At 45.0% G+C, this 22,539-nt stretch overlaps 1 long non-coding RNA gene across 2 annotated transcripts in view; it reads left to right on the top strand.

The window, feature by feature from the left end:
- The window catches only part of LOC136793561 (uncharacterized), an 86,912-nt gene that overhangs the window by 45,475 nt on the left and 18,898 nt on the right, over nucleotides 1-22,539 (top strand). Inside the window, exons 2-4 of one of the 2 annotated variants that reach the window (XR_010838994.1) lie at nucleotides 4,985-5,604; nucleotides 6,140-6,200; nucleotides 6,772-6,849. This is a non-coding gene — a long non-coding RNA (uncharacterized lncRNA). The remainder of the gene's footprint in view (nucleotides 1-4,984; nucleotides 5,605-6,139; nucleotides 6,201-6,771; nucleotides 6,850-22,539) is intronic. The other variant, XR_010838995.1, reaches the window with a different exon arrangement.

Here is a 22,539-nt window from a genome sequence, read left to right on the forward strand (position 1 = left end):
TTGTTGACTCCAGGGCCCCCATTGGAGTGGAATCCTGCAGTGTTTGCTGACGGGTCATTTTGGAAGAGCTGACTTTCAGTCTGAAGCTCTGCCTGTTTGCATCTGAAGAATCTGCATTTAGGGAGAGGATGTATGAGGAAGGGGGTGTATGAGGGACAAAGGTGTCCGGGGTGCAGATGAGCCGGGACCTGACCAGCTGCCTGTTGGGTCCTCTGGTCCCATCTCTTGGTCTGGGCCTCATCTTCATCATCTCTGTCTCCTCTGGCACCCTTGGGTGTTGTTATCTGAGTGAGATTCCCCTGGTACCCCTGCTCTCCTCCCCTCTTCCTTCTGGTTGGGGAGGGGGCTGCTTGCTGGGTGGTCTCTACTCCTGCGGCAGGAAGGACCCTGCAGCACTGACCTGCAGAGTGTGGGGTGTGGTCCCAAGACCATGGGCCCCACGTAGGACACAACACTGGGGCATCACAAGTGGTAGGGCTGCCTCATCACTGACAGGGAATGTTGCCAAGATCCCCCTCGGGAGGGCATGGTAGGTGGCCTGGGACCCCAGAGACCCCATTCCTGTCCTGGAGCTTGGAGAGTGCATCCTCCATGGGCTCCAGATTCAACCCATGTCTCAGCCATATCCCTCTGTCCTGTCTCTGAACTCAGGAAGACGACCTCTACTGATCATTGTCCACAGCATAGGCCTGGTCCTGTTGGTATAAGGATTCTTTAATTTAGGCATCCTGGGATAGCAGCTGTTTTTAGGCCTAAAGAAGGAAAAGCTCAGTAGTGTAAAACATTTTCAGATGAAACTAATATTCAATGACGTATGTCTATACTACTCGGTTGTTGACTTCTATTAGTCATTATTCTCCTGGTTTTAGCTCTGATGTGGGGATTACAGAGGAGTCAACATTTAAATCTTCATAATCTGTGTATTTGTAACTTCAGTATCAATACTGACCCATAGTTTTTATGGTTCAGGAGGAGTTATTGATTACATGTATCATGTAAAGGATTCACAATGATGATAGGGCAATTAAGATTATAATAATGGCTAGTAAATTGTTCAGATTTTCTCTACCTGTGCATCTATTTCATGTATATGAGTCAGTTTAGTTGTCAGTAGTAGTGAAGTAATATAGAGGACTAGAGAACTTATTATAAAAATGATTATGAATGTATGATTATGAAAAAGTAAAAGTTCTTCCATAATTGGTGATGTTGCATCTTGAGAGCCTAGATGAAATGGATATGCCTTAGTGACATACAGGATTTTAGCCTGTGATTTAACTTTGACAAAGTTACATCACTTTTTACTTTTATCTCGTTTATTGAGAAGGACGTAATGGTTATGGTGTTGGCTTGAAACTTGTTGAAAAGGACTTGAGTCCTTCCTTCCTTATTTTACATTTCCATAGGTAGGATCTTTAAACATAGGATATGGTGGAGGGCATCCGTGTAACCATTCTGGGTTAGGAGTAGCAGTTTCCACTGCTGAGACTTCTTGTTTGGAAGCAAATGCTTTTCAAAATATGAAGATTATTAGCATTATTGCTCTTACTGAGATGAATGAGCCTAAAGACAAAATATTTCATGTTGTGTGTGCATCAGGATACTTGGAGTAACATAGTGACATCCCTGAGAGGCCAAGAAAGTGCTGCAGGAAGTCATATTTACTACTACAAATATACTTGTGAAGTGAATTTTTGCTCATGTTGAGTTAAGTGTATAACCCGAGAATAGTGGAAATCAGTGTAGGAAGCCTCCTATAACAGTGAAGACTGCTCTCATGGATATTATGTAATTGAAGTGTGCTGCTACATAGTATGTATTGTGGAGGAAACCACCTACTGTAAAAAAGAAAAATAAAGCCTAAAGCTCATAATATAGTGGAAGTCATATAATATTACCTCTGTGAAGAGTTGCTAATCATCTAAATACTTTTATTCCTGTAGGGATAGAAATAATTATGGAAGCTGATGCAAAGTATGCTTATGAGTCAGCAGCTGTTCTTCTGGTAAACATATGATGGGTCCACAAGATAAATCCTAAAAAGCCAGTGGACATAACTCATACTATTCCCAAATAGCTGAAAGGCACTTTTTGTCCTAAATAGTATGTAATGATATGTGAGATTATAAGAAACCCTGGTAGGCTATGAATACAGACTTCAGGGTGTCTAAAGAATCAAAATAGGTGTTGGTATAGGACTGGGTTTCCTCCTGCAGGGTCAAAGAAAGTAGTGTTTAGATTTCTATCTCTTAACAGTATGGCAATTCTGGCTGCTTGGGCTGAAAATGATAATTATAGTAATATGGCTATAGTGGGACAGATTAAACAAATAATGGTGTTTTGGTATTGGGATATGACTGCTGGTTTTATATTAAAGGCTATAGTAATAAAAATAATAGCACCAAAAATTGAAGAGACACCTGCTAAATTTAAGGAGAAAATGGTTAGGTCGACAGAGGCTCCTGCGTGGGCCAGATTGCAGGCTAGAGCTGAATATGTGGTTCCACTGGTACCAGAACCAGCTTCAACTACTGGTGATACGAGCAGGAGTAAGAATGATGGGGGAAGTAGTCAAAAGTTTATGATTTATTCAGGGAAATGCTCTATCAGGTGCCCCAGTTATTTGTGGGGCAAGTCAGTTTTCAAACCCTGCAATATAATGGGTACAACTATAAGGAAAATTATTACAAGTGCAGGGACTGTTATGACCACGTTACAGATTTGGGCATCTCCAAGTAGCGCTCCAGGTTAGCATAGCTCAGCCTGGATTAATAGACTTAAAGTGCTGCCTGCTACTTCAGCTCAAGCGCCAAACAGTAAATATAAAATGCCGATCGATATCTTTGTGATTTGTTGAAGATAATCAGCAGTTTAAGAACAGAGGTAAAATGGCTGAGCTAGCATTAGACTGTAAATCTAAAGACAGATTGAGCCCTCTTTTTAGCAAACCCTGTGGTGAATCAACAAATTGAATTGTAACTTCAGAGAGAAGCAACTTCAATTCTGCCGGTGATTTTCCTGCATTTTTTTTTTTTTTTCTTCTTTCTTGAAGGTGGGAGAAGTCGATTGAAGCCAGTTGACTAGAGGATTTACCTGTTAAATAAAAATAAGTCGGGTAGGGATGTCCCTGTAAATCTCCATGAAACAAATGTTACTCTCTGTTCTACAAGAAAGGGGAAGGTCCCAAGGCACAGCTTTCACCCTTCGAGGTCCAGGCCTGGCTGAGAGAAGGGGGTCCCTGCACGGGGGGCGGGGGAAGGGTTACCCTGTCCCAGAGTGTTCGTCCAGCACCCAGTCTGGGTCCTCCCGCCAGTGCCCAGGCCTGGCTGAAGAGGCAGATCTCAGATGGTGGCTCCCTCAGGGCCGGGTCCCCAGACCCTGCCCAGCCATCATCGTTGAGGGAGCCAGGCACCCAGCACCCAGCTGGCCCCCAGGCTCCTCAGGCTGTCCAAACGGTGGGGGCCAGGTCCCCCAGACTGTGTCCCATGCAGCATGCCGCTGCCATTAGGTCGCAGAGGCAGGGATGGGGGAGAGGTTGGTTCACCGCCGCCTCAGGGCCTGGGCCCGGTCAGTGGGCGTCGTGGCGAGGGCTCTGGAGCCCTGCAGGACACACCCCCAGCCTGTTCCCTGGGGCCCCAGCTCACCCGTCAGCCCGAGGCCGGGGAGCTGGAGGGCCCCAGGGAGAAAGAAGGCCGGGATCTGCTTCTTACCTCACTCTCCACCTGACGACCACCTCTCCCCAGACCACTGGGTCAATGCCCCCGCTAAGGGTCGCTCACTGCCAGTTGCTCACTTGGGGGCGGGGCCCACTGTAGCGCTGACCAGTGGCTGAATGGGGCCCTCTGTGGTGCTGACCAATGGCTGAGCAGGACCTCTAATGCAGCTCTAACCCTCTGCATTAATGGTCTCCTGGTAACCGTTGCCTGTTAAGGGGGTGCGGTGTGAGGGCTCACAGAAATAGCCTAGTGCTAAGGACTGCGCCCTGCAGTGCTCTATTATGCCTGCACCAGCTGAAAATGTGAGTGGGCTTTGATTCAAGAGGGAGGGACTCCCTCCTGCAAAGAATTGCATGGAGATGTGGGGTCTATAGATGGGCGGGGCTGGCAGAACCCTGGATCCCACATATATTATGGTTCGTGCTGAGGGCGGAGGTCCGTGGGCTTCTCCTGGAACAGAGGAAAGGAGTCCAAGAGAGCTGCGGACAGGGCTGGGGTGCTGTGAGGAGCATCCAGGAGGTCAGAGGTCAGAGTCAGCCCCTAAGAGAGTCCACAGCTCTCCCCTCTCCATCCCAGCCCTGCCTCCACCCCCCATTCTGGGACCCAGAACACAAGGTGTGGAGAGCATCCTGGTCACTGTCTGGTGGATCCTCACCAGTGGGTACTCAGCTGGTACTCAGGGGACCCAGTGACACTTGGGGGACAGCTGACCCTGCCCTGTGCTGTGGGAGATGAGTGTCAGTGGGGAGCGCAGTGGGGAAGGAAGGCCAGGCCTCTGACTCGGCTGTCCGCCTGACTTCCCCCTAGGATGTCCTCCATCCTAGGTACCTGGCTGCACCATTACACTGAGCATTTCTACCAGCCCCCAGAATTTCCCTGCCTGAAGATGCTCCTGGGTTACATAGAGCTCAGCATGCCTGGCTCAGACCTGGAGCAGCAAACACACCTTCTCCTGGCACAGCTGGAGCATCTAGAGCCCCCTGAGGCAGAGGGTGATGGTGAGGGCGACTCAGGGTGGGTGATGGGGGTGAGTGGGGAGGGGAAGGGATGGGGCCACACAGAGAGCAGAGCCTCCAGAGGCTGGAACTGGGCCAGGAGCAATGAGGAGACTCAGATCACTGTTCCCCTGGGCTGCAGTCTGGGAAGACTTCCTGGGGGTGGCATCTTGGACTGAGACTTCATTGCTTGGCAGTGAGAAGTTTCCTGTCTTTGGGAGACCTGTGGAAAAGCAGTCCTATTAATGATATTTTCTATTCTTGGACCTACAGCACCAGCTCCAGAACAAGCTCTTGAAATACCTCAAGACCTAGAGCCAGCTACACCTCTACTGCCCACTACAGCTCCAGAGCCAGAGCAAGCTCAAGCCACAGCTCCTATTCAAGTTCAAGGGCTAGATCATGCAAATATGCTAACTCCAATTCCAGAGACAGAGAATGCTCATGCCGTAGCTTTCATTTAAGCTCAAAGTGATGAAAAGCACCTACAGAGGCTCCAAATGGAGATCCAGAGAAGGTACAAGAAACAGTTCTTCCATAGTCAAAGGCTGAATCATCACGGAAACCTGTCGTAGCACTTCCTCTACAACCTCAGCCAGGGTCCTCAACAGCCTCAGTTCCAGAACTTAAGCCAGACTCAACCAGGGAGCTACCCCTGGTTTGGGAGCACCATCATGCTTTGGAACCAGCTGTGGCCCCCGAGTGTTATCCAGCTCCAGTTCTAGATCTAGAGACCACAGCAGACCCAGTTCTTCTAGCAACTCAGGTGCTGCTCCCAGATTAGCCACAAGCACCAGCACGAGCAGTGCCTTCAGGGCCAGATGAGGAGTTGCCCCACTGCCAGCAGCAAAACTGGAGCCTTTCTTCTCCTCCCCCATAATTCCATTTTTAATGTATGTTTTTAAATGACATATAGTAACTTGTTTATTCTATGATATAAATTTCACTTAAAATAAAATTTAATTCTTTCATTATTTTAAATTGTATATGTGAGTGGCATTAAGAACATTCACAATGTTACATAACCCCCTCTAACGTCTATTTCAGAACATTTGCATCCTTTTTGTCACTGAATAATATTCCATTCTATGAACACACCTCATTTGGCTTTCCTTTCATCTGTTGATGGACATTAGGATTTTTTTCACCTTTGGGCTCTTGTGAATAGTGGTGCTCTGAATACTTCTGTACAGGCATTTGAATGTCTGTGTTCACTTCTTTTTGATATTGATCTAGGAGTGGAATTTGTGCTTTGACTGAAAACTACATGTTTGTCTTTTTGAGGACCTGCTGAAGTTTTATATACAGTGGTTGGGCCATTTGATAATCTCCTAGAATTTAGGTGTACAATTTCCACTTCTTCATCTATGTTGCAATTTTCTCTCTCCCCCTCTCTTCCTTCTGTCTCCCCCTGGTCCCTCACTCTAGGGAAGAAGCCTCTGAAGAGACTCTTGTGGCCTACCACTGAATGAAGCAGATCCTGACGCAGGTGAGTCCACAGCCTCAAACCCCTGGGAGACACTGGCAGAGGCCTCCTGCTCAATTATGTTCAATTCCTGGCCCACAGATAGTGTGAGATAATAAATGTTGTCATTGTCTTTCTTCTTTTCCATTTGTCACCACCCCAAGGTCCACCCCTTCCCTGACCTCAGGCCCTATGGTCCCTTCTTCTGATGTTAGTGTGAGTGTAAGTGTATACTTGTGTAGACACGCAGAGGAATCTACTCCACATGGGTGGGGATATTCTGGAGTCCTAGGAGCTCTAATTTCCAAAGTAAACCTGTGGGAGGGGGGCAGCCCTAGTCTAGGAGGTCCAAACTCTCCCTTCAACTCAAGACTCTGCCCCTGTTCAGTGCCCTGTGTTTTCCTTTAGCCTCTCTGGGCCTCAGTTTTCCAATTGTGCAATGATGGGTTAAACAAAGAGCTTCCAAAGTCTGCACACAGGCTATCCAGGCTTTCACATCCCTGGGTAGGGTATGTCTGGGTGACATGAGCAACCTCGGGCCTCCCTCACAGTTTGGAGGCACCCCAGTGGCTCTGTGGTCCTCTCTGTCTTGCAGCCAGGAAGGGGTTTCAGCCTCACTTGACCTTGTGCACTGAGGGACAAGGGACAGTTTCCGAAGAGCAGCTGAGGCACTGTAAGTAATAGAAGATGACATGGATGTGGACCAGGCAAAAGAATGGGATCTTCAGAATATACAGGCTATCTTCCCCTGCTCCCACCATGGTACATATGAGGAATTTTCCCAGAGATGGGGATTGTCATGTCAAAGTTCACAGTGTTTCAATGCAAAACTAATACTTCCCTTAATAGTAGATAGCCATAATATAGCAGAAAACCAAGAACAAAAGATGCACAGACAAGAGGGAGATTTTTTTCCTTTCTCATGAAAAAGGACTATGGACTTGGATAGTCCTTGCTGACCTTCAACTGTACAGCACTGTAGTCAGCCTCATCTGTCTGTCTCCCCATCATCATTAGCTGGTATCCAACCTCAACACTGTCTCTTGGCCCAAAATGGCTGCTGGAGCGCCAGCCTTGACCAGCAACCATGTCTTCATTTCTGAGGCCAGAGGGGACAAAGATGAAGGGCAAAGGAGCCTATACAGCTGTCTCTGCTCTAAGCAATCTCATAAGTTCCACATAATCCTTCCATTCACATCTGATTTGAAGTTTTTCTGGCCACTGTGAAGTACAAGAGAGGTTAAGCTTTAGAGCATTTAATCTGGTGAATTGCTGTCCTCAATAAAACTGAGTTTCTCCTCTTAAGGAAAACTTAATGAAAACCAATTGGTGTTGACCAGTGGTGTTTTCCTACTCTAAACACCAGGATGAAAGAGAGGAAATGCAGTAGTTTTCAGATGAATTGTTCATTTCCTCACCACAGACTCTCCTTGGTGTTTATTCACGCCCAAAGAAATTAGAGATGTGGTTTCTAACCAGGATATTTGAGTAGAAAAGATTCTTTTAATTCCTAGGCAGGCGATTGGGAACCATTTTGTAGCTTTTGTCTGCCTGTACGTTGGAAGAAGCTCAGAGGAAATCCTGTTCTGTTATATAATGAGGTGGACATACATGGAGGGTAGAGTCTTTGGGGGAAGCAGAATGTTCAAAAAGGTGGATCAAAATTCAGTATCTCTCAAACAGAAAAAGGATCTCTGTGATTATTGAAGTAGACCTGTTGGAAACCCACATTTTGACTCTAGGGACCCAATGATGGTGATTATTAGTAAATATAACCCACACCCAATAAAACCCCACATGGTAAAACTTATTAGTGACTGAAAACTGATGGAAGGAAAATATTATTTAAAATATATTTTTTTGTGTGGTACGCGGGCCTCTCCCGTTGCGGGGCACAGGCTCCGGACGCGCAGGCCCAGCGGCCATGGCTCACGGGCCCAGCCGCTCCGCGGCATGTGGGATCCTCTCGCACTGGGGCACGAACCCATATGCCCTGCATCAGCAGGCGGACTCCCAACCACTGCGCCACCAGGGAAGCCCTATTTAAAGTATTTTGATACCCGTTATTTGACTTAGGTCATTTGACCGAGAACCAGTTATGGTCCCCTAAAGAAATCTTACAAAGGCAGACCCGGTAGTCAGTAAATTATGATTTGGACAAGAAAACGTGTCATTTATTTTTTTTAAAAATTGATTTCAAGTAAAACACTTGCAGGAAATTAAAAATAAACACGGGTATGCAGACCAGGGGTCCTGAGGCCGGGAGGCGCCCCGCCCCGCCCCGCCCCCTCCCTCCCGAGGAGCGAGTGCGCAGGCGCGAGCGGAGGCAGGTGAGAGGGCTTCGCCGCTGGGATGCTGCGGCACCTGAAGACCCGCGTCCTGAGCAAAGGGAAGTTGGAGACCGAGTCGGTCCCCACACTGTGACGCTCCCGGCGGGGAACAGCGAAGAGACGAGTAAGTGCAGCTCTACCCGCAGCCCCTCACCGCACGCCCTCCGGCCGCCGCCACCCGCCTGCCCAACAGCCAGGGGCCTGACCCCTCCAGCCCCGAGGAGCGCGAACCTCCCTCGCTCCTCGGCTCCGGGGCCGCCGCCACCGGCCGCAAGGTGAGGACGGCGGCCCGGGGCCACGAAGGCGGCCGTTGAGCGGTGGGCGCCCCGCGCGCTCGCAGCCCTCCCTCTTCGGCGCTCCTCGGGCCTCCTCGCGGCGGGGCTGTCCCCACGCGCCCGGGGCGCTGGCCTCTGGGCCAGTCCGACGGGCGCCGGACTCGGCCCCGTCGCCGCGGGCTCTCGGGGCCTGGACGGGGAGGCGCCACAGAGGAGCCCGAAGACGGGGCCGCGGGGCGGGCTTGTCGGGCGCGGTGGGTCCGGAGGGGTGCAGGGGTCTCTGCTCTCGGGATGCGCGCGCGGGTGATGGGCGCGCGCACAGCTCGGGGGTCCTGGACCCCCGGCCGCCAGGAGCGGTGTTCAGACGGGGGCCTCTGTGCCCTTTCCTGAAGCCCTTAGGAGGGTCAGCTCCAAAAGGCTGAAGCTTCGCTTTCAGCGTTTTCACCCTTGATTAACTGAAATGACTCGTAACTGACTCGCAGAGCGCTCTCTGGAGGGTAACGTGTGAGGTAGTAACATCTAACCAAAGTTAGAAATAAGGAAATTCTGGGCTTTTAATGTTTTTGCTTATGGAGGGCTTTTTGAACGGTTTATGTTTTTCTTGTTTGTGGAACTCTGTTCCAGCAACAGGCCATCTTTTCGCGAGGCAGTGTGCCTGTAAGTTAAAAGATCATTTAAAAATTCGTTTCTGAGCAGTTATCATAGACGCTCAAGTATTTGCACATTCTAGTTACTTAGGTGCTAGGTTGTTTTTTGTTTGTTTGGGTTTTTTTTTGTGCTAAATTTTGCATGAGAAAGGGAAGACTTAGGAATCAGGATAAGTGTTTATTTCATGACACTACTATGCACTATTGCAGTTTTGTATTTATTTAATTTATTATCTAATTTATGTTTTTGGCCCTGTTGGGTCTTAGTTGCGGCCCGCGGGATCTTCATTGAGATGTGCAGGCTCTTCGTTGCGGTGCGCGAGCTTCCCTCTAGTTGTGGCACACAGGCTCCAGGGCGCGTGGGCCCTGTAGTTTGCAGCACGTGGGCTCTCTAGTTGAGGCGCAAGAGCTCAGTAGTTGGTGGCGCGTGGGCTTAGTTGCCCCAGGGCATGTGGGATCTTAGTTCCCTGCATTGGAAGGTGGATTCTTTACCACTGGACCACAGGGGAAGTCCCAAACTATTGCAGTTTTGAATGTCTAATTGCAGGTAAATCTCAGATTGTCACCAGCAAATGCATATTTTGTTTGAGAATTTGTTTTTTGTTCTGTGGGTTTTTATGTATTATTTGTTGGTACCAAACAGCCTAGTTATCAGGCTTCAAATCATAATAGAATGTAGTCAAAACTAGTGATTGGTGCAAGGTACAATGTTTGGTAGGACAGGAGTAGGTTGTTTTTCTCTATTGAAATTTTTTCTTGAGTTAGCAAATTTTCCACACAAAACACTCAGGAATGACTTTTAGAAACACTGCAGTTAGGTCTCTGTTAATGAGGAAGCAAGCACATCATTTCATTTTGAAGACAAAGGAATATGCATTTCGAATATGGGGATCAGGTACATAAGAGTCTCCTGACATATGACTGTGGCCTGTATCCACTAAGAGTATTTCCCAGGCAGCGTGGGTTTTTAATGATTGCCATCATTGTTTAGTGAATTTTTGATAAGGGCACTTGCCGATGATTGTGTTTTATGAAACAATACTGCCTGTGGGGACATAAGAGGAGCAAAGAAACATTAATTAGGCATCGACCACAGCAAAGATGAGGCAAAAAGAGCAAAAGAGAGAGACTGAGACAGAGACTGAGAGGGAGAAAAACAGAGATGGGCAAAGGCAGGTGGACGGAGAGAATCAGAGACAGACAAAAAGATGGACAGAGAAACTGTTAGGGTTGAAGGGGAGAGGAAGATGGAGAGAGAGGGTGTGTTAGTGAGCTCATTCTGGCTTTGGGAAAGCAAGCATTGTCTCCTCAATCACGGATCTTTACTTTGGTTACTAGGAAGATGACTAAAGGAGAAATGATTATTTTCGTGGATGGCAGATTGTGTATTATGTGAATTCTGTGCTCTTATTCAGAGATAAAAGCATTATTCTTTGTATAGTCTAGAGCCACCCATCAGAGAATACCTCGAGTCTGCCCCAAACTGGTGCTTGGTAGCAGCACGGGCCCTTTGAGCTGCACCTGATTCTCAGTGTTCCTAGGTTCTTTGGTGAGCTCTCCTGGTAGCTGCACAGCATTGCTTTAAGTGATGTTCTGAATTTTACTCGAGCTATTTTTCTTGGGACTTGGAGTGCTAAGAGGATACTGGTTCATTCCCTAGGCAGGGATTCAGGGGGAAATTACTAGGCAAGCACCTGGGGTAAATTTAGAGTGGGTTGGAGCGAAATGAAATTTGGCTTAAATTGGAAAGATTATGTATATATGTCTGAACACACTGCTTGCTAGTGAAATGGGAGACTGAGGCTGCTCAGCTTTGAAGAAAAGAGGGGTTTGCTCCTTCTGGCCACAAGGTGTTCTCATGCAAGCAACTGAGAACTTAGTGGAAGTATCTGCCAATCAATCCTCTTGACGATTAGTGGTCCTACAGGGGATTTCACTATAACCATTAAGTAAATTCTGCTCACCTGAGGGCACAATAAGACTGATCACCTCGTGCTCTGAGCATCCACAGCAGTTTTTCTGCCATATGGGGAAACTGAGACAACTGAAAGAGTGGAACAGACTCAAGGGGTAACTCCTTAGGGAGCTGCACTCAGAAGCAGCACAAATTTGATCCATCACTCTGCCCTCAGAAGGTTGTTCAGATCATATCTGAATTAGGTACCAAATTAATAATGAGAAACCATGCCTCGAAAGCCAAACAGCTCCCTTGATAGACAGCTAGCTACCCATTGAAACTCAGGCTGACTTCGTGTAGAATTGGAACAAAGGCAATGCTTGCAAGCACTTATCTTAACTCTTAAATGGCCAGGATGGAGCTCTTGTGACATTCTAAAACTGTAGAGAAAGCCGGCTTAAGAAAATATCATTTCAAAATTCTGAGCCTGAGAGAAAAAGTATTCCTAAGAGAAAGCTTGAAGTTGTAACTCTTATGTCCTGAAATGTAAACACAGCCTACATCAAATGAGGCTACAGCCTTGGCTCAATTAGTAGAACTTAAAACTGAAAGGGGAAAAAAAGGAGGTTTTTAAAAACTCAAGCAAGGAAACTGAAATCTCTGTCTGTGTCTGGATGGATGGATGTTTGTCTTTGTGTCCAACGTAGTGAAATTTTGTCCCATATTTGCTTCTAAGAGTTTCATAATTTTAGTTCTTTACCTTTATGTCTCTGATTGATTTGTGAGTTAACTTTTATAAACAGTGTTTGCAGTGTCCAACTTCTTTCCTCTGCACGTTCATATCCTGTTCTTGCAGCACCCTTTGTGGACAAGACTGTCTTTCCTGCTTGAATGATTCTGCTACTCTTGTCAAAAGTCATTTGACCATATATGTGAGGGTTTGTTTCTGGGCTCTGAATTCTATTCCGTTGATCTTTAATTCTGTCTTTATGCCAGTACCACATTGTTATGATTCTGCTAATTTTGCAGTAAGACTTGAAATCAGGAAGTGTGCATCCTTCCACATTGCTTTTCTTCCTCAAAATTGTTGGCTACTTGGGGGTCTATTGAGTGTAAGGTGAATTTTAGGATGGGATTTTCCATTTAGGATGGGGCTTTGATAGGGATTGCATTGGAATTGTAAATTTCAGTGGGCAGTATTGAGGTCTTAGCAGTGATAAGTCTCCCAGTCCATGAAAATGGGATATGTGTCATTTATGCTCTTCACAAAGTTTGGCAGTTTTCCTTGTACAAGGCTTCACCTCCTTGGTTAAGTTAATTGCTAAGTAGTTTATTCTTTCTGATGCAATTGTAAATAAAATTGTTTTCTTAATTTCCTTTTCAGATTGATCATGTTAGTGTACAGAAATGCACATGATTTTTAATGTTGACTTTGTATCCTGATACTGTGCTGAATTTATTTATTAGTTTGGACATTATTTTTGTGACATCCTTAGGATTTGTACAAATGAGATCATGTCGTGTGTGAACAGAGATAATTTTACATCTTCCTTTCATATCACTGGATGTCAGTGATTTATTCATTAATTTAAAAATTTATCTGTCTTTCCTAACAGCTATGGCTAAAACTACCAGTGCTGTGTTGCATAGAAGTGGTAAAACCCAGTTTTCTTACATGCTTCCTGATCTCAAAGGAAAAGTTTTTAGTCTGTCACCATTGAGTGTGATATTGATATGGGCTTTACATATATGGCTTGAATTCTGTCATGGTAATTTCCTTCAAACCTAGTTTGCTGAGTGTTTTTTTTTATCATGAAAGGGTATTTAATTTTTTCAGTTACTTTTTCTGCATGAATTGAGATGATCATGGGTTTTTTTCCCCTGTATTCCATGAATGTGGTGCATTACACCAATGTATAATATTTTCCTTGGTTGAAGCATTCTTGCATTCCAGGAAAATTCCCACTTGTTCATGGTGTATAATTCTTATTATGTAGGTAGATATAAATAATTATTATATAAATAGATATATATACGCTCCCAACCTCAGCTCAGGCTTCCCGAACCCTGGTAGGGTGGCAGGTGATGGCCAGGACACAGCACTGAACCACAGAAGTTTATGCCTCTAATTAGTCATGATTATTGTTATTGCTAATCCATGACTGTTGTTTCACACAGTCGATGACTGTCTGACTGAGACCTGCTTTCCCCCATCTCCTGCCTCCGTCTCTCACACTCCGCTCCTTCCTTCTGGGATTCACTCACTTCCTAAAATGCATCCTTCCTCACTCTCAGTGAGAGCCTGAGAGAGGCAAACTCTCTCAGGGTCTGTTTAATCTAGAAATGTTATTTTGCTTTTATTCTTGAGTGCTTGTTTAGAATGAAAAATACATGAACTCTTTCTGTGCTGTTTCATCCTTTGTGTCCTCAGAAGGAAGGGGATTCTCTCAGGCCTTTTTTTTTAAGGTGTTCATTGAATTCGTGGGATGACCTAATGACCTAGTCACCTCCCAAAGACCTCACCCCCCAATAACATCACCTTAGGGGTTAGGATTTCAGCATATTAATTTGGGGGAAACATACTTATTCAGTCTGCAGCACAGGCCTACAGTTTTCCCCCCTTAGGATAGTGTCTTTCTTGCTCATCCAGAGCCCAGACAGTAAAGCTTCCTCAATGAGTAGAATGTTTCTAGTCACCCTTCTGTTAGGGGCACAGCCCACCAGCAGACCTGGCTTTCTGTGTGTGTCCATCCCTGATCCCTGCCTCCTCTACCATCAAAAGGCAGTGAAACTCAGTCCCTCACCTGGTTCTGTGGACCAGTAGCAGGAACTTCGCCCTGACGGCTGAAACATTGGTCCCAGAGTTGCACCTGGTTTTCCCTCCCCTCTTCACTCCCTGGGCCTTTCCTGTTCTTCCTTTTGAGCTGGGCCAGGCCATCACAGGTCTGGGTGTGTGTAGCACATGGGTGTTTGGATTGTCTGCTCTACATCTCTCCTGGACTAGGGGCTGTCATGTCTCTAGCAGTTGCAATCTGCCTTGTTAACAATGAGAACATACATATGCCTTGAGCAGACGATAGAGTCTGGTTTTGTTTTTTATGTAGTTTTTTTTTGGTTAATGCTGTCTGTACGTGACAAAATGATTCTGGCTCTCCACTGTTTGTTTTTTTTAAGTATCCTTTAAAAATAAATTAAGGAGTTCTGGGAAGATGGCAGTGGTGGTGGAAGCATGGTCTTATGTCTTCCAGAATCCCTATGTAAACACAGAGCGATACGATATTAAAACCAAAACCTACGGAGAATTTTTACTAGATTAGGTGACAAGGTATTTGTCAGCGCACAATACTAGTGGGAGCACAACGGCCATGAGATCTGCCCAACATCACCATGAGTGTGGGGAAAGTCGAAGGAAGCAACAGTGTAACTGGATTCCTGAGGGCCCTGGGCACGCTCTTTATAAGGAGCAGAGGAGCTCGCACCAGCCCCTTTCCCAGCAGAGCCCCACGCGTGCGCGGTGTAGGGGCCAACTGAGGACCCACAGGAGGGCTTTGAGCTTGTTCGGTGCAGCAGCCTGGCCAGGACTTGCAGCTCAGACTGGGAGGGACTTGGTTCACTCCACAGTTAGTGAGGCAGAGGTCTGAGGTAAGGCATGAATGTCTCTGAATTCTCACACTGAACCCCCAGAGCTCCGTGGGACTGGAGCCCATAGAGAACAGCAACTGTTGGGAGTGAAATGAGCATTAAATAGGATGGGAACAGCAAAGACAAGGGACAGAGAAGCTCTAACTCAGGGCTAGAACCAGGTGAGGCAAGAAAGGCATTGGCCTCAGGTACAAAATTTCAGGGGCCACCAAAAAAGTCAGAAATCAAGATAAATGAGGTTTAAAGCAATAATTTTTCAAAAAGCAAATTTTAATGCCAACAAGTCCTCAATGAGCAAAACATCAAATTTTTAATATAGACTCATTAACAGTTCTGTGCTGTGCCATACTGAGCAAAATGAAAAATCAGTAATACTGATGCTGTCTTTATTATAGTGTTTCAGTAGAGTGTTCCAGAAACCTCCTTGAGGAATGTACTAAAAAATCAGCTTCAGAAACCAAAATAACTAAACAGACATTGCAGTAAGAAATACTGTGTGCAGTAAATATATAGTTATTATAGAATTAAGATCAAATGAGGGATGAAAAGAGGAGATTGTAGTACATAATGGCTTTATGTTCTGAGAATGTAGATATGGTACAAACATTTATAAATGGGGGTAGAGGAGGAGGGAATTGAAATCTGTAAAAAATTTATTACTGTTTTCAGAAAGTCATAACTAGTTCTGGCATTATTTTTTTCCTAGGATACAGTAGTTACCTTACTTTTTATTGAGTTACAACTGACATAATATTATGTTAGTTTCAGATATTCAACATGAAGTTTTGATATTTATAGATATTGGGAAATGATCATCACAATAAGTCTCTCTAACATCTGTCTCCATACAGTTATATATTTTATTCTATAATGAGAACTTTTAAGATCTATTTTCTTAGCAACTTTCAAATACGCAATACAGTATTATTACTATAGTGTTGCCATTCTGTACATTACATCCCCATGACTTATTTACTTTGTAACTGGAAGTTGGTATCTTTTTACCTTAACCCATTCCACCAGTCCTCAAGCTCCTTCCTCTGCAACAACCAATCTTTTCTCTGTATTTATGAAATGTCGGGTGTTGGAGATTTTTTTCAATTAAAAAATAATTTATTTATCTATTTTTGGCTGCATTGGGTCTTCATTGCTGCGTGCAGGCTTTCTCTAGTTGCGGTGAGCTGAGGCTACTCTTCATTGCGGTGCATGGGCTTCTCATTGCGGTGGCTTCTCTTGTTGTGGAGCACAGGCCCTAGGTGCATGGGCTGCAGTAGTTGTGGCACGCGGGCTCAGTAGTTGTGGTGCACGGGCTCTAGAGCGCAGGCTCAGTAGTTGTGGTGCACGGGCTTAGTTGCTCTGCAGCATGTGGGATCTTCCCTGACTAGGGCTTGAACCCGTGTCCCCTGCATTGGCAGGTGGATTCTTAACCACTGTGCCACCAGGGAAGCCCTTATTTTTGTTTTTAAGATTCCATATATATAAGTAAAATCATGCAGTATTTGTCTTCTCTGGCTTATTTCACTTAGCATAATGCAAGATTTCATTCCTTTTCAAGGGTGAATAACATATATGTGTGTGTGTGTGTATATATATATATATATATACACACACACACATATATATACACACACACACACACACACACATATATATATATATATACACACACACTCACACACAGGTATATATTTCCATCCATGGATGGGCACTTAGGTTGTTTCCGTATCTTGGCTGTTGCAAATAATGAACATAGAGGTGCATATATCTTTTCCAGTTAGTGTGTTCCTTTGCTTCAAATCCCCCGAAGTAGAATTTTTGAATCATATGGTAGTTCTATTTTTAATTTTAAAAAATATTTATTTATTTATTTGGCTGTGCTGGGTCTTAGTTGCAGCATGTGGGATCTTTAGTTGCAGCACGTGGGAATCTTTAGTTGCAACATGCAGGCTCTTAGTTGCGGCATACGGGAATCTAGTTCCCTGATCAGGGATCAAACCAGGGCCCCCTGCATTGGGAGAGTGGAGTCTTAGCCACTGGATCACCAGGGAAGTCCCTATTTTTAAACTTTTGAGGAAACTCCATACTGTTTTCAATAGTGGTTGTAACAGTTTACATTTCCACCAAAGGTGCACACAGGAACCCTTTTCTCCACTTTCTCACCAACATTTGTTATTTCTTGACTTTTTGATAATAGTCATTTTAGCAGGTGTGAGGTGGTATCTCATTGTGTTTATTTGTATTTCCCTGATGCTTTGTGATGCTGAGCATCTTTTCATGGGTCTGTTGACCATCTGTATGTGTTCTTTGTGAAAATGTCTGTTCAGATCTTCTACCCATTTTAAAATCAGATTGTTTGGGGTTTTTTGTTTTGTTTGCTATTGAGTTGAATGAGTTCTTTATATATTTTGGATATTAACCCCTCATCATATATAGGATTTGCAAATATTTTCTCCCACTGGGTAGGTTGACTTTTCATTTTGTTGATGGTTTCCTTTGCTGTGCAAAAGGTTTTTAGTTTGATCTAGTCCCACTTGTTTGTTTTTGCTTTGCTTTCCTTGGCTTTTGGAATTCCAAAAAACCACCACCAAGACTGATATCAAAGAGCTTACTGCCTATGTTTTTTTCTAAGCGATTTTATGGTTTCAAGTCTTACATTCAAGTCTTTAATGCGTTTTGAATTCTTTTTTTTTTTTCTTTTTAGGGGGTAAGGAATTTGACAATTTAATTTGACCACCTGAGCAGGAAAACTCATGTCTGCAAACTATACTTATGAATCCCAGAAGCTTTTTGAAATTGAGTAATTTCAGATTTAGTAGCTGCATACACTGATCTATACAATTAGTGACCTCGAAGGGAATTTATTTTCCCCCTTAGGAATTTATTTGTTTGTATCTCTGGGTCCATAAAAAGAAAAGACTGTTTCTTGTGGTCCTTTAAAAAAAAAACAGTCTCATTACTACTGAACCACTGGAGCCATATGATCATCAGGGGCAGGTCACACTCACCCTGTAAGATGAGCAGAGCATCACATATACAGAGAATCAGATCAATCGAGAATCATTTCTCAAGCTTTGTTCCTTATTAGCTGTGTGACCTTGGGCAAGTAACTTTATCTCTTTGAGGGCAACGTTTTTGTTTTTAATTAGTCAATGCAAATATTTTCTCCCACCTTGCAGGATTTTATGAGATGAAGCACTAACGTATGTAAACCTCCACCAGGTCAGTAGGCTACATAAAGTATGCAGACATTGAGACTTCTCTGGTGTCCAGTGGTTAAGAATCCACCTTCCAATGCAGGGGACAGCGGTTCGATACCTGTTCAGAGAACTAGATCCCACATGCATGCTGCAACTAGGAGTTTGCATGCTGCAGCTAAATTGCTGGAGAGCCATGACTCGTGAGCCTGCCTGCTGCAACTAATGTCGAGCCCAACCAAAAAAAAGTATGAAGACGTTACAGTCCTGTGAAGCCTTCTGGAGACCAGGAGGATAGAACACGTTTCATAGCAGTATAACATTTCATAGTGTCATGAACCACATACCTAAGCTTTAGGTAGCACTCAGGGCAGTTTGCTCTTGAGTTATAAATTGAGTGTTTTCTTTGAATTCTTCTTGAATTCATCTTGGTTGGTGAAGTTCTTGCCTACCACCATCGACTGTGGGAATGTTTAGGACATACATCAGGATTGTTAACTGCACAAATCCACAGTGCTGTGTGCATCTCAGACTTTCCGGCACTTGGGTGAAAATACAGATTCTGATTTGGCAGTTGTGGGGTGGGGACCTGAGCTCTGCACTGCAAAGCAGCTCCCAGGTGATGTCCATGCTGGGACTCACTCCTACCAGCCAGACCACTTAGCAGGGCTCCTTCCTCAACCACCTCTGCACCGCAGATACTTGGGTCTGGAGCATTGCAGTGGCGCAGGGTGGTCCTGTGCATTGTGGGAGGTTCAGCAGCATCCCTGGCTGCTTTGCCCTGGATGCCAGTAACTTCCACCCTCCAGCTGGGTTACCCCAAACACCTCCAGACATTGGCAGATGCTCCCAAATCGGCGGGTGGAGGACCACACCCTGTAGGATGCTATGAGCAAGGTGCATGCACCTCGGGGCAAGCTGGTAGGGATCCTGGAGGTCAGGGTGCAGTTGGGAAAACTGAGGCTAGGCTGTGCCGGCAGGGCCTGTGGCCCTCTGAGTCTGGACGGAAACCTCCCGTCCCTCCCGGAGCACCACACCCTGTGTGCCGCTCCCCCCTGCACTGCGTCCTCACTTGCAGCACAGCTGCCAGAAGTGCCCCTGGTGCCCTCAATGCTGGAGTGCTGTGTGGCTGGTCTGACTTAGCCCTGGGGTCCCTGCCGCCTGCATGGGTGTCCCACACATCGCCCTGCTGCACCCAGTTCTGAGAGCCTGCGGCCTACTCGCCCCCCCCCCCCACCTGACACCCCTTGTCTGAGGTGGCCGCAGGCTACCCACCAGAAGGAGGCTGTCTGTGTCAAGGAGCAGTTGGCGGCCATCAGAGCTGGGTGGGGGTGGGGGCTTGAGTTCATTTGTGTGTGTAGTGTAGGATTGTGGTCCATATTGCTTCTTTTGCATGTAGCTGCCTGGTTTTCCAAACACCATTTATTGAACAGACTGTCTTTTCCTCATTGTATATTCTTGGCTGGTTTGTTGTAAATTAATTGTCCATACACGTATGGGTTTATTTCTGGGCTCTCTATTCTGTGTCTGTTTTTATGCTAGTACCATACTGTTGGTTACTGTAGCTTGGCAATATAGTTTGAAATTACAGAATGGGAGAAGATATTTGCAAACAATGCAACTGACAAGGGGTTTATATCCAAAATACACAAATAGCTCATACACTCAACATAGAAAAAAACAGACAGCCCAATAGAAAAATGTGAAGAAGACATAAATAGACATTTTTCTAAAGAAGACATCCAGATGGCCTATAGGCACATGAAAAGATGCTCATCCTCACTAATTATTAGAGAAATGCAAATCAAAACTGCAATGAGGTACCACCTCACACTGGTCAGAGTGACCATCATTAAAAAGTCTACAAATAACAAATGCTGGAGAGGGTGTGGAGAAAAGGTAACCCTCCTACATGGTTGGTGGGAATGTAAATTGGTGAAGCCACTATGGAAAACAGTATGGAGGGTCCTTCAGAAATTAAAAATAGAGTTACAGTATGATCCAGCAATTTCACTCCTGGGTGTATATCCAGAAAAAAATGAAAACTCTAATTTGAAAAGATACCTGCACCCTAATGTTCACCACAGTACTCTTTACAATAGCCAAGATGTGGAAACAACCCAAGTACCCATAAACAGATGACTGGCTTGATATATATTTTACACACACACACACACACACACACACACACACACACACACACACACACACACACACACACACACATAATGGAATATTAGCCATAAAAATGATTGAAATATTGCCATTTGTCCCAACATGCATGGACCTCGAGAATATTATACTGAGTGAAGTAAGTCAGAGAATGACAAATACTATTTGATATCACTTATGTTTGGAATCTAAAATAATACAAATGAATCTCTTATTTACAGACAGAAAACATGGTTACTGAAGGGGAGATGGAGGGAGGGACAAGTTGGGAGTATGCGATTAACAGATACAAACTACATAAAACAGATAAGCAACAAGGATTTCTTAGTACAGTACAGTACCTTTGAATCATAAACAATTCCACAGGGGGCAGACAGCCAATTCTGGGTTTTCAGTGGTTTGTTTGTTCTGAAACAGCAAGTAAAACATTGACTAGATTAAACTGCTTTTGCTTGCTTAGATTTTTGATCAATCAAATTGAAACAGCACCAGCTTAAACTGGTTTTGTCTCCTTAAATAGGTTGTTGATTATTCAAACCTTGAGGCATTTTACAGAAACAACACTGCGCGTGTGCAAACTGGGAACCTGTATCTCCAGGATGACCCTGGAACCAAGAATCTTGGTCTGCAGAACTCAAGGAATAGAAATGTTGCCACCTGAGCCCCTTAATTGAGAAGCCATTCAATAAGGAAAAGCTGGCTTCCAGCAGCACGAGTAGCTTATATGGACTGATTCAAGACTTGCCAATGAGCTTCCAACTTTAAAATTCCCCTAACCCTTTACAAATTGCCCCGGACTCGGGATCAGGGAGACAAATTTGAGAGCCTTGCAGGTTAACCTCGCAGTAAAGCTCTTCTTTTCCAAAAGCCAGTGCCGTAGTGTTGGCTTCTATGTGTGTCCAGTAGGGAGCCCTTGCTAGGTAACAATTTGGGTAACAGAATTTTCTAGGTCTTGTGACCACCTGCCTGAGGCACTGTAGTCGGTAGAGCACGTACGCGCTCTTGCCACCGTCCCTGAGCAGCCATCTAGACCACATTTGTCTAGAGGGTCAGCTGTGGGGTTCCTGCTTCCCAGCCATGGCTCTTCAGGCTCCTCAGCGCTACTTTCATTTTTTAGAAAAGAAATGGCTCCCGGACCAGACGCCTTTTTGGGTGAGTAACGTCGTTAAAATGCTCCTGTGCCTAAATTGTCTAATAACCTCATCAGGATTGTGGGTTAGAGTCTTACCCTGGGGAGATTTTTGTCAGGTTAGAGTTCTGAGACTAGGGTTAGAATCCCAAGGCTAGGACTGGGGGTGGAGTCCCACTGTAGGGAGACAAGATAAAAGGTTATAGCCAGTGAGGTTCTCTGGATTAGAGTTTTGAACCCTGGGTTGAAGTCCTAGCATCTTGGATTTCTTTGTCCATGTTTTTCTATGTCTGTTTTATTTGTGAGGATTAGTTCATAGGGGTTTGTTCTTGGATGACTGTAGCAAAACTTTATTAAACCTGATGTCAATGAGGGTCCTCTGACTCAGGAGATTAGTTTACATTGCTCCCTGACTAGAAATGTTGCCTGAAGGAAGTGTCAGGGTGTTTCACCTGGGCCTAATGTAATTTCCTGGTAGTATTGATACAGGTGTCCATCCTTAATAGAACTAACCTTGATTACCTCGTTGGGGTGAGAGGATAAAGGATAAAGGAAAGAGTGTAAAGCAGGAAAATTCTCCACCCCAGAAGAACATACCCCATGACTGGGTTAAAAGGAATTTTATACATTTTTGGTTTTTCCTCACTAAGAATTTTAATCTTCTTTTGTATGAGCCAAACTAACAGGGAGTTAGCATTGAACTGCTCTTTCTTCTTCTTCTTCTTTTTTTTTTTTTTTTTTGCGGTATGCAGGCCTCTCACTGTTGTGGCCTCTCCCGTTGTGGGGCACAGGCTCCAGACGTGCAGGCTCAGTGGCTGTGGCTCATGGGCCTAGCCGCTCTGCGGCATGCGGAATCTTCCCGCACTAGGGCACAAATCCGTGTCCCCTGCATCACCAGGTGGACTCTCAACCACTGTGCCACCAGGGAAGCCCCTACTGTTTGTTTTTTTAAGTTTTAAACTAGAGTTAGGGAACTATGTACCACCATTACTATATTACATAATCTAACTTTGACTATATATTTACCATTACCAGTGAGTTTTGTCCTACCTTCTTATGGTTTTATGATGATATAAT

Source organism: Kogia breviceps, chromosome 2 (genome assembly GCF_026419965.1).
Source record: "Kogia breviceps isolate mKogBre1 chromosome 2, mKogBre1 haplotype 1, whole genome shotgun sequence".
NCBI classification, from domain to species: domain Eukaryota; kingdom Metazoa; phylum Chordata; class Mammalia; order Artiodactyla; family Physeteridae; genus Kogia; species Kogia breviceps.